Source organism: Spinacia oleracea, chromosome 1, assembly GCF_020520425.1.
Source record: "Spinacia oleracea cultivar Varoflay chromosome 1, BTI_SOV_V1, whole genome shotgun sequence".
Lineage (NCBI taxonomy): Eukaryota > Viridiplantae > Streptophyta > Magnoliopsida > Caryophyllales > Amaranthaceae > Spinacia > Spinacia oleracea.
The window spans coordinates 81744370-81754500 of record NC_079487.1 but is presented as its reverse complement, the minus strand read 5'-3'; positions in this window follow the sequence as shown (position 1 = coordinate 81754500).

Genomic DNA, 10131 nt, shown 5'->3' with positions numbered 1-10131 from the left:
TACAAATTAAGCTAAAAATTCGACATTGTTCATGAAATAATCTGCCCAAAAATCTTTCACCTCATTAATCTCCTCCGGTGAATAAGGCAATGTTCTTGAAAAATCCTACTTCAACGCCTTTTTTGACATGATTCTTATGTCTATCGAACATCTGAAAGCAATGATTTCACATAAATTATCAACAACCAAGAATATGTTAATCAATACCTTCTTTTCAGGCATGGTCCTGAATTAAATAAGTCAGCAAGGATGCTAGCAGAATCTTAAAAATCAAATAAACACCTGATTATATTATCAGTACCATGGACATGACATAAATCCTAACCAAAAAAACCTGGAGCTGACTACATGACAAGTCCAAGAAAGATCTAATTGTTTCATCAACTTCAAAATGTTCCACTCCGATAGATGACTGATGTCAACTTCAACGATATGAACCACACATATTCCTCTCAATACTGATATATTGATTCATCAAATGATACCATATATATGGTACAATACTACAAAAGGTTCACGATTCTTACATTTGACATCTTAAGTATAAGGAAAATCAATTCAAGAGTTGTTCTGTCTTTACATTCAAGTCAGGTACCAAAAACCATAGATTCATATTCTTAGAAATAATGGGATCAGAACAACTACTCAGTAACTAATTACCTCCAATTTAAAATCTTCAACCACCTGCTGTGGAATGAAGTAAACATTTGCCTGATTCTGATGATGAAAAATGAACAGCCTGAAGAGGTCCAGGAAAAACTGACACAAAAATAAACCAAAGTAGTAAAATCAGAGGCCAAATTTAAAAAAAAAAGAGAACATGGAAACTTCTATTGTGAAAAAGATGAAGACACAATTCACTACTACAATGTCAAAACACCTTGACAAGGAATGTTGAGGAAGGGCTGCATATCAGGCTGAGAACTAAACAAAGCAAGTCCAACACAAAAATAAAAAAAAACCAGAAGACCTTACAGTTCATACCGTAACAATCATATGATCCATATCTGATGATAGTTCCACCTTCACGTTCTTTAGGTGGGATAACATAGTACCATTGGACATTAACTGACATTCTATATGTTGAGTACCCTTAAATGGAATAATGTTGTCATATTCATCATAACGGCAAAATGAGAGTGGCGGAAAACAAGAGCCTGCACTGCAGTATGAATACGACCCTATTAGCTGGTGTTATTGTTGTTGTAGATAATAATGTCTAGATTTAACCAAAGTAAACCTGAGATATTTCAAACGCATAACCTCTGTGATTTATGTTAACAATCTAATAAGTCAAATGTACCTACTTTTACTTGAGAGTGATACTACTTAAAAGGTTAAATACAGTTCAGGTGGCATAGGATATTCGAATTCAAGGCAAAATTTTCTGGACACAAAGAGGGAACATCAATGACTGGTTGCATACCTCGCACTCAATTGAACATCAAAAAAGAAACAAGAAGAACCCGGCAAAGCTTACCTTCTCAATTTTACTAACCAATCAATCTCCCTAGAAGACACTTCCTAGGCAAAACAGAAAAAGCTCTATACAAAAAAGACAATGACAGTGATGACCAAAGAGGAGTCATGAACGTACACTCCATCTAAAAGATACATTATCATCCAATTTCAGGCGATTTCTTCTAAAATTAACCTCTATTTAATCAGGAAAATCACAATGACTAAAGAGGACCAATTTCCAAAGAAATGGCTAAAACAAAAATTTATTCCCAATTTGCATTGGTCTAAAAACTAATTCCCGTGAGCTTTATGCTACCAACATCATAAGAGTAACAGAAAGAATATCTATGAATCATAGCCAGACCCCAAAAAAATAATAGCCAAACCCCATTTCAACGTTTTGGCAAATTTCAACATATTTTTAATCAATTGGAATCAAAGAATATTTATCAAATAACTTGTGAATGTCTACTGGAGTAGTAGCTTAATTAGTCAAAATTAAGAGTCGTGGAGGGTGCTTGGGATCCAATTCCGTCTACATAATTTCCCTTGGTGGAGCTCTATACACCAAAAATAAATTCAATAAATCAAGAATACCTCTCAGCAGCCCTAACAGCTAGCCTTCTCATCACTTGACTTTGGCAATCAAACATCAATTTGAAAAAGAAAAAAAAAAGGAAGATAAATTTGAATAAAACACCATAAACTCACCTCCTTTTCTGCAATGTCAATAAGGCTAAGCTCGAGCTTCTCCCCTCTCCAATTCAACACTTGGAAATAAGGGGGGAAAAACTTATTAACAGTTAAAATAAAGAAAACCCAGAAAATAAGAACTGAAATTAATTCGCAGAAAACAGAAAAAATAGAGAATTAGAGTTAAGGGACGAAAAGAGAAGGCTTTGCTATGGGAAAAACCGGTATGAGACACAGTGCCAAGCCTAAATCCTAAAATGTACCCAATTAAAATTCAACAAATAATATCAACCATTAAAATTCAATTATAATGCATAATTAAAATTCAATTATAATGTCCACAATTAAAATTAAAATGCGCAATTAAAATTCAATAAATATCAAAACTAAAATTCAATACCTAAGAGAGGAGAGACGACAATGAACAAGGGCGGCTGAGTGGGCGGCTACCGTGCCGTGGCTGAGTGGGCGGCGTGGGCGGCGGCTGTAAAAAGGGAGCAGGGCAGGAATCAGTGAAGCAGTGAAGTACCGAAGCAGTGAAGCAGCGAAGGGACGGCGCATCAACGACGGAAGGCGCGGCGACGACGGAAGGCGGCAGTAAACAGGGTGAAGCCGCCGGTGAAGCAGTGTTGTTGTTTGTTTTGTTTGGGAGTGAAGTAGTGTTGTTGTTTGTCGAGCAAAACCTAAGTCAGAATGAAGCTTGAAATTAAGCAATTAAGCGTGAGCGGAAAATTAAGGGAAAAAAAAAATCAATAATGACACAGTGCGTCGCATATTTACTAATATGCGAGGCAAATGACTCTAGGATGCTCCTACAGTCATTTGCCTCGCATATTAGTAAATATGAGACGCACTTGATTGAGTAAATTGCGTCGCAGTTTTACTAATCTGCGACGCAAATGACTCTGGGGGGCATCCTAGAGTCATTTGCCTCGCAGTTTAACAAAGCTGCGACGCAAATGACTAAATTTTATGCTAAAATTTGTCATTTGCGTCACATGTTCAGAATGGCGTGGCAAATGCGGGGATGCAAATAAGCCTTTTTCCACTAGTGTTGGTTTGGGTTCCAAGTGCCACACCTTGTTTCTTTTGAATTCATTTAGTTCTTCTTGCATGGCTATGATCCAGTCAGCATCCTCTAGAGCCTCGATGTGGTTTCTTGGCTCAAATATGGAGAGGAACGCGTGGAATGCACAAAAGTTCCTTAGATGTGACCTTGTCTGAGTTCATTTTCTAATGTCACTCATAATGAGTTCCATTGGATGAGACTTTTGATGTTTCCAAGGTCTAGGTTGAAACTGTGCTACTGGTGTTGTGGCATTTCCGTCAGTTCCTTCTGTGACCTGAGTTCCTTGTTGGTCATTGTGGGGTTCCTCAGGTTCTGGTGTTGTTTCTGGATCTTCTTGGATTTCTTCGTGTTCCTCTTGTACAAGAACTTCTTGATTTTGTTGAGAAGTTCCTCTGGCTGTGTCTCTGATTGGTTGGAACTCCTCATCATTGTCTGCAGCACGAGATAAGCCAATCTCGAAATGTTCTTGTTCATGTACTATATCAGATTTGTTAGATTCATCAAATATTATATGTACACTTTCCTCAACGCACATAGACCTTTTGTTATAGACTCTGTAAGCTTTGTTATTTAGAGCATATCCTAGGAACACTGCCTCATCGCTTCTTTCATCAAACTTCCCCAAGTTCCTTTTGCCATTGTTTTGGACAAAATATTTACTACCAAAAGCTCTAAAGTAAGAGATGTTGGGTTTTATACCTTTTAGCAGCTCATAGGGGGTTTTGTTTAAGATTGCTCGAATCATAACTCTATTTACAATATAACAAGTTGTATTGACTGCTTCAGCCCAGAAGTTCCTAGGCAAGGAACTGGCTATTAACATGGTTCTTGCCATGTCCTCGAAGGTTCTATTTTTCCTCTCAACAAATCCATTTTGTTGTGGAGTTCTGGGAGCTTAGAAATTGTGGTCCATACCTTGTTCCTTGCAGTATTCATCGAATTTGTAATTTTCAAATTCTGTTCCATGATCAGATCTTATATGGATCAGTTGATGACTTGTAGTTTTCTCGATTTTGTTTGAAAATGCAACAAAGTCATCAAAAGTTTCATCTTTGCTTGTTAGAAATATGACCCAAGTAAAGCGAGAATAATCATCAACAATAACTAGAACATATTTTTTCCCACTTCTACTTTGAATTCGCATTGGTCCACACAAGTCCATATGGATGAGTTCCAAAGGTTTTGTTGTGCTTACCAATTTTTTAGGCTTAAAGGAACTTCGGACATGCTTGCCTTTTGCACATGCATCACAAACTTTATCATTTAGGAACTTGATTGAGGGGAGTCCTCGAACCAGTTCCTTTGATCTTAGTTTGTTTAGCAATGAGAAGCTAGCATGTCCAAACCTCCTGTGCCATAGTAGGGGATCTTCTTCAATGGCACTGAGGCAGGTTAAGTTGTTCCTTGGAACTGTATTGAGATCCACAGAGTATGTGTTCCCTTTGCGAGTTCCTTCCAAAATAACCTTCCCAGTGTTATTGTTAATAATTTGACAGTTTTCAGAGGTGAAACTTACAGAGTTTCCTATGTCACAAAATTGGGAAATACTTAGTAGACTGTGCATTAAGCCCTCGACTAAAAATACATTTTCAATGGCATGGAAACTTGACCTTCCAACTTTTCCAATTCCAACAATTTCTCCTTTCATGTTGTCTCCAAAGGTCACAGTTCCTCCATTGTAGGCTTCTAGTGAGAGGAATTTAGATTTGTCTCCTGTCATGTGTTTGGAACACCCGCTGTCGAGGTACCACGAGTTGTTCCCCTTCACTAGAACCTGTAAAGAGATCATAGGTTAGTTACAGGAACTCGGGTTTCCTCGAGTTCCTTTTCAACTACAATATCTGACTTCTTAACCCACTTTTGCTTTACATAATTTATGTTTCTTTGATCCTGTTCCGTCATCTTGGAACATTCAGTACTTACATGACTTCCACTTCCATATGAGAAACAAAATTTCACACTTGGAAGATCCACATACTTTTTCTTATGACTGGTTTTATAATTAAAGCCTAAACCTTCTGTTCTCTTAGATTGAGCATGGGCTCTGGCCATTGCTAGTTCCCTTTCTAGTTTCTCTTTTTGTTCCTTTGTGGTAATCAGATCTTTTGTTTAATCTTTCTAGGTCGACATTGAAAATATCCATGTTAATTTCCAGGGACTTTTTAGGGTCTAGACTTAAATTAAACATCTTGTATTGACTGAGTTCCACTTGTAGAAGGATGTTTTCATTTCTAGCTTTCTCAAACGCTTCATTTATGGAGGTATTCCTATCTAGCAAATCAAAGAACCTACCCTGAACATCAGATCTAACATTATTTAGATAATTTATATGGTCTTTACTGAGTTCTAGTGCTCTATCACTTTGAGCTTTTAGCATACTTAGATTTTTATAATCATCTAGAGTTTCTAGCAATAGTTCAATCAGTTTTGACTTTGAAAGACATTGAAGATTGGAGGAACTTACTTCTTCTAGTGGAACTAGATTAGTTCCATCTGTTCTTGTCATAAGGCAAAGATTTGCCGTTTCTTCATTTGGTTGTTCCTCTTCCTCTTCTGAGTCTGTTGCTTCGCTCCATGCAGCTATCATAGCCTTTTTGAAGTTTGGCTTGTTGAAGGTTGATCTGTTGTAGCATTCCTTGACTTGTTCCTTTCCTTTACTTTTGGCTTTGTCATTTTCCCACATAGGACATTCACGAATTTGATGATCAGTTTCTCCACATTTGAAACAGCCTTGCTCTGTCTTGGAATTGACAATTTTCCTTGGAAAGTTCCTTCCTTTCTGGTAGCCTGGTTTGAAGTTCCTATAGAGCTTTCTCATCCTTCTAACCAGCATGGCAGCCTCTTCTTCATCTGGTTCAGATTCATCGAGTTCCTCAGCTTTCAGTGCAAGTCCTCGGTTTCTGGAGCTCTCAGGAACAGCAGCCCCAAGATGCAGCTCATGAGTCATCAAGGAACCAGCAAGTTGTTCAATGTTGAACTTTGTAAAGTCCTTGGTCTCAAACAGTGCAGTGACCTTTGTTCTCCAACGATCATCTTGTGGCATACTCCTTAGTATCTTTCTTACCTGTTCATTGACAGGCTAAAGTCGTATCACCTAATCAAAAATAACCTAAGGTCCACTAGCTAGGTAGCAAGGGAAGTCCGGATCGAATCCACAGGGAGACAGGCGTTCTTTCTATTATTAATTAATTAAACTAAACTATTGGGAACAAGATTTGGTTGATTGTTTGTAAACTAAGACTACGAATGATAATTAAATAAGTATGAATCAATATATTAAGGAAATCTAGGGCATAGGTTCACCAGCAATTAACAATCCAAGACAATGAACAATCACGATAATCAACCAAGTAATTAATTAGACTAGCATGCTCTCTCGAATCGATACTAGTCATAGACTTAGAATTAACGGGCTTTCGCTACTTATTAATCCCAATTCTACCTATTGACACAAGCCTAAACATCAAATTGCATCTCTCGAATTTTAACTTGATATTGCATGACTACACAATTAAACCTGGGCAAATCTAATTGAATAGTGGAATAAACCAATCAATAGGAATTAATCACAATATCAATAATCACAATTATTCAAAGTCCCATCCTATTAATTCATGGATCCCCAAACCCTAGAAATTAAAATACTCAAGCATGTTGACAATAAACAAAGCAATTAGCATAATTGAAAACATAATTAAAGCAAAAGAAATGAATGAAATAAAGAACAATACCTAATTGAAGAACAATGGAATGATAAAGTTTGAACTTTTGATTGGAAATAAAACTAAGTGTTTGGGACAAATTAGAGAGAAAACTAAGCTTAGGAAAATAAACTAAGTGTTTGAAACTAGAAAATAAGATTTCTCTAAAAATATAAGGGGCTAGTATTTATACTTTGCCCAAAATACAAGCAAAAAACCGGAAAGAAAACTCGCGCATAAGTGCAGCAGGTTGGCGTCGCCCGATCAGGCGATGCACTCGATAGTCGGCCCGATCGGGCCAAAATCCGCCCAATCGGGCGGATTACGAACTCTCCACATAAGCTCCCGGATGACCGCCCGATCCGGATCGGGCGAGCTGCGCTCGATTAGGCGCGCGTTGATGAGTCCAATTTGCTTCAATTCTGCCCGATGGTTGCATTTCGCCCTCAGCTTCCAGGGCGATTTGCAATCTTCAATATAACTCGCCCATATCACTGAGTCTAACTCTCGGGGCTCAACCATAAGCATCCAAGGCTCCCGAAAGTCGACGATGGAGATCCCGAACTTCCTCGGGCTCATATAGTGGCCTAGATCAACATGAAACGGGTCTAAAAAGACCAATTTCTCATAATCAAACCTGAAACTCAAGGCACACTCAATAACACACATTAGTACTAGAAACGGCTCCTAAGAGCACGTTTGACACATAAAAAGTACTAAGGGACGGGCTGAAACACTCTATAAAACGCACATATCAAACCTCCCCAAGCTAGATCCTTGCTTGTCCCTAAGCAAGGAAATCATCGATGAACACAAAACCAACTTCACCCCCAACATATTTCAAAATGAAAACATAATCCAAGGTAAAATTCAACAAGCATGCATCACTGTCAACCAATCAAATCCATTCAATCGCTAATCCTTCTTAACAATCGTCACGCAAAGCGAACCACAAATGCACATTGGAATTCAAGACTAGTGCTCACACACTCGTCACTCATTTATGTGGCGGATAAAAGATGTACTCGTTCGCTCCCCTCCCAACATATAAGTGAACAATGCCCTCCCAAACTCACAACACTCGTGTGTCTAGAAAAACATACACTCAACCTAGTAGTCGACTCGGAATGTGTCATGTCATAACTTGCATTGATAAAAAACTATTTTCACATAAGTACGACTCTATGCACAAAGGTCGGGAGGTCTTCAAAGCTTGTAATGTTAGGCTTAGGTAAGGGTGCGGTAAATTTGGATATAATGTGAGCTTAAAGCCTTGGCTTTGGGGAGCATAAATCCTAAATACAACCATGATCAATCACAAGTGATGACCACAACTCTCCCACTCAACACATGAACAATCAAATGAACTACATCATACTTTCTTGCCCTTTTTTCATCTATAAAACCAATCACTCATAATGATAAGGAATTGTAATGCTTTGAATTTTTTTTCTGAAAATAATGAACTTCTCTTTTTCTTTTTCTTTTTTTTTTTCAATTTCTTTCTCTTTTTTTTTCTTTTTTTCTTTTGGAAAACCTTCACATCTTCTCATCTCTTTCATTTTTCAACTCATTTTTTTTTTCAACAACTATCATGATGAGAGAAACTCCCTTTTTCAATACTCAAAATGCTCAAAATGTACCACACTACAACTCCCTCACCTCACTACTATTAGCTCCCCCAAGCTAGGCTTGGGACTAGTAACCAATGGGGCTTTCATGGGCTTGTAATATGGTTAGTCACCGAATAAAGGGCACAAGCACAACATGGGTAGAAAAAGAGGGAATAAATATATCTAAATTCATCTGAAGGCTACCTAAATAGAAAAATGCCTTCTTCCTTTACAATGTGCATGTATATGAGTCATAAAACACTACTAATAGTTGCAAACCAATACTCAAAATCAATGACACACCAGGAAGCGATCACACATCCTAACCAAGTCAACTAGTCAAGCACCAAGTCCACAAGTAGTTAGTCGGAGTTGACTCATGTTAAGGCATCAAAGCAATCGAATATGAAATCATGGCTAACACATCTACATTGCCCATCATCAAATACCAAGAATCAAAACAATTTCCGCTCAAGGGGCACAGGGAAGCATGATATTGTATTCATCGGAACGTATTTTTGTATTTTTTTTTTCAAAGCAATAAACTACTCTACAAAGAAATAAACACACCAAAGAAACACACCAAAATAAAGAAATGCGAAAAGAAAAGAAAAACATACCTACAATGTACAAGTAATGTGAAACCCCCTCAAACCAAATCAGACAATGTCCTCATTGGCTCAAGGGGTATCGAACCAACTCGATCCTCATCATCATCAGTCACGGCCTTGGCGTCCATCATCATCAACATCATCACCATCATCTCTGCCACCATCCCCGCTAGGACCCGCTCCAAACCCTCCGTACTGGGTAGATGTGAAGGTGCCCATAGAACCCGGAGCTCCATATCCCTCCGCGGGATAGGTATACCAGGTAGGGTGCTCATAATCTGGGGAAATGTAGCCCTGCCTGGCATACTGATCGTAGAACGGGAACATGGTCCTCTGGTGATCAGCTGCGAACTCATGGAACCTGAGCTCAAGTCTTCTCAACCTCTCATGTATGGACCCCTGCTCCTCATCTACTACCGGGCCACCCTGGGGCCTCCCCGCGTCTCGACGCCCCCTCCTAAAGTAGGTGCGAGGCTCTGGCTGGTACAGGTGGGGCTCTGGCTGTGGGTCAGGCGAGGTTGGGGGTCTGGCTGAGGCTCTTGCTCAAATCCAACATATAAGTAATGAGCCTGACCGGGTCTGAAACTAGTGCGGCCTTGAGGGTCAGGCAAGGTGAAAAGTCTGTTTCCCTCAAACATCCAATATATGGCTCCCGGCCTAAACAACCCATGCTCCCCCTGTAGCCGACGGAGTCCAGCAAAGTAAGCCAAGTCAAGTAGGTTGCTACCCAGAACTGGAGTCTGGTTAGCCTCAGTAAAGTTGGTCGTGGCCATGGCTATGTGGGTGATCAACCCACCAATGGTAATGCGAGTAGTATGGGTGGAAGTGGCTATGGAATAGAATTGAGAGGCCATATGGTGTGCAAGGTTCATTTTGTAGCTATCCTCCCCTTCTAAAACGTAGCCACCTAGAATCTCAAGCTCCGTACTCCTAATATTTTGGGTCTCATCCCTACCAAAGATCGTAAATCCCAGAAACCTGTG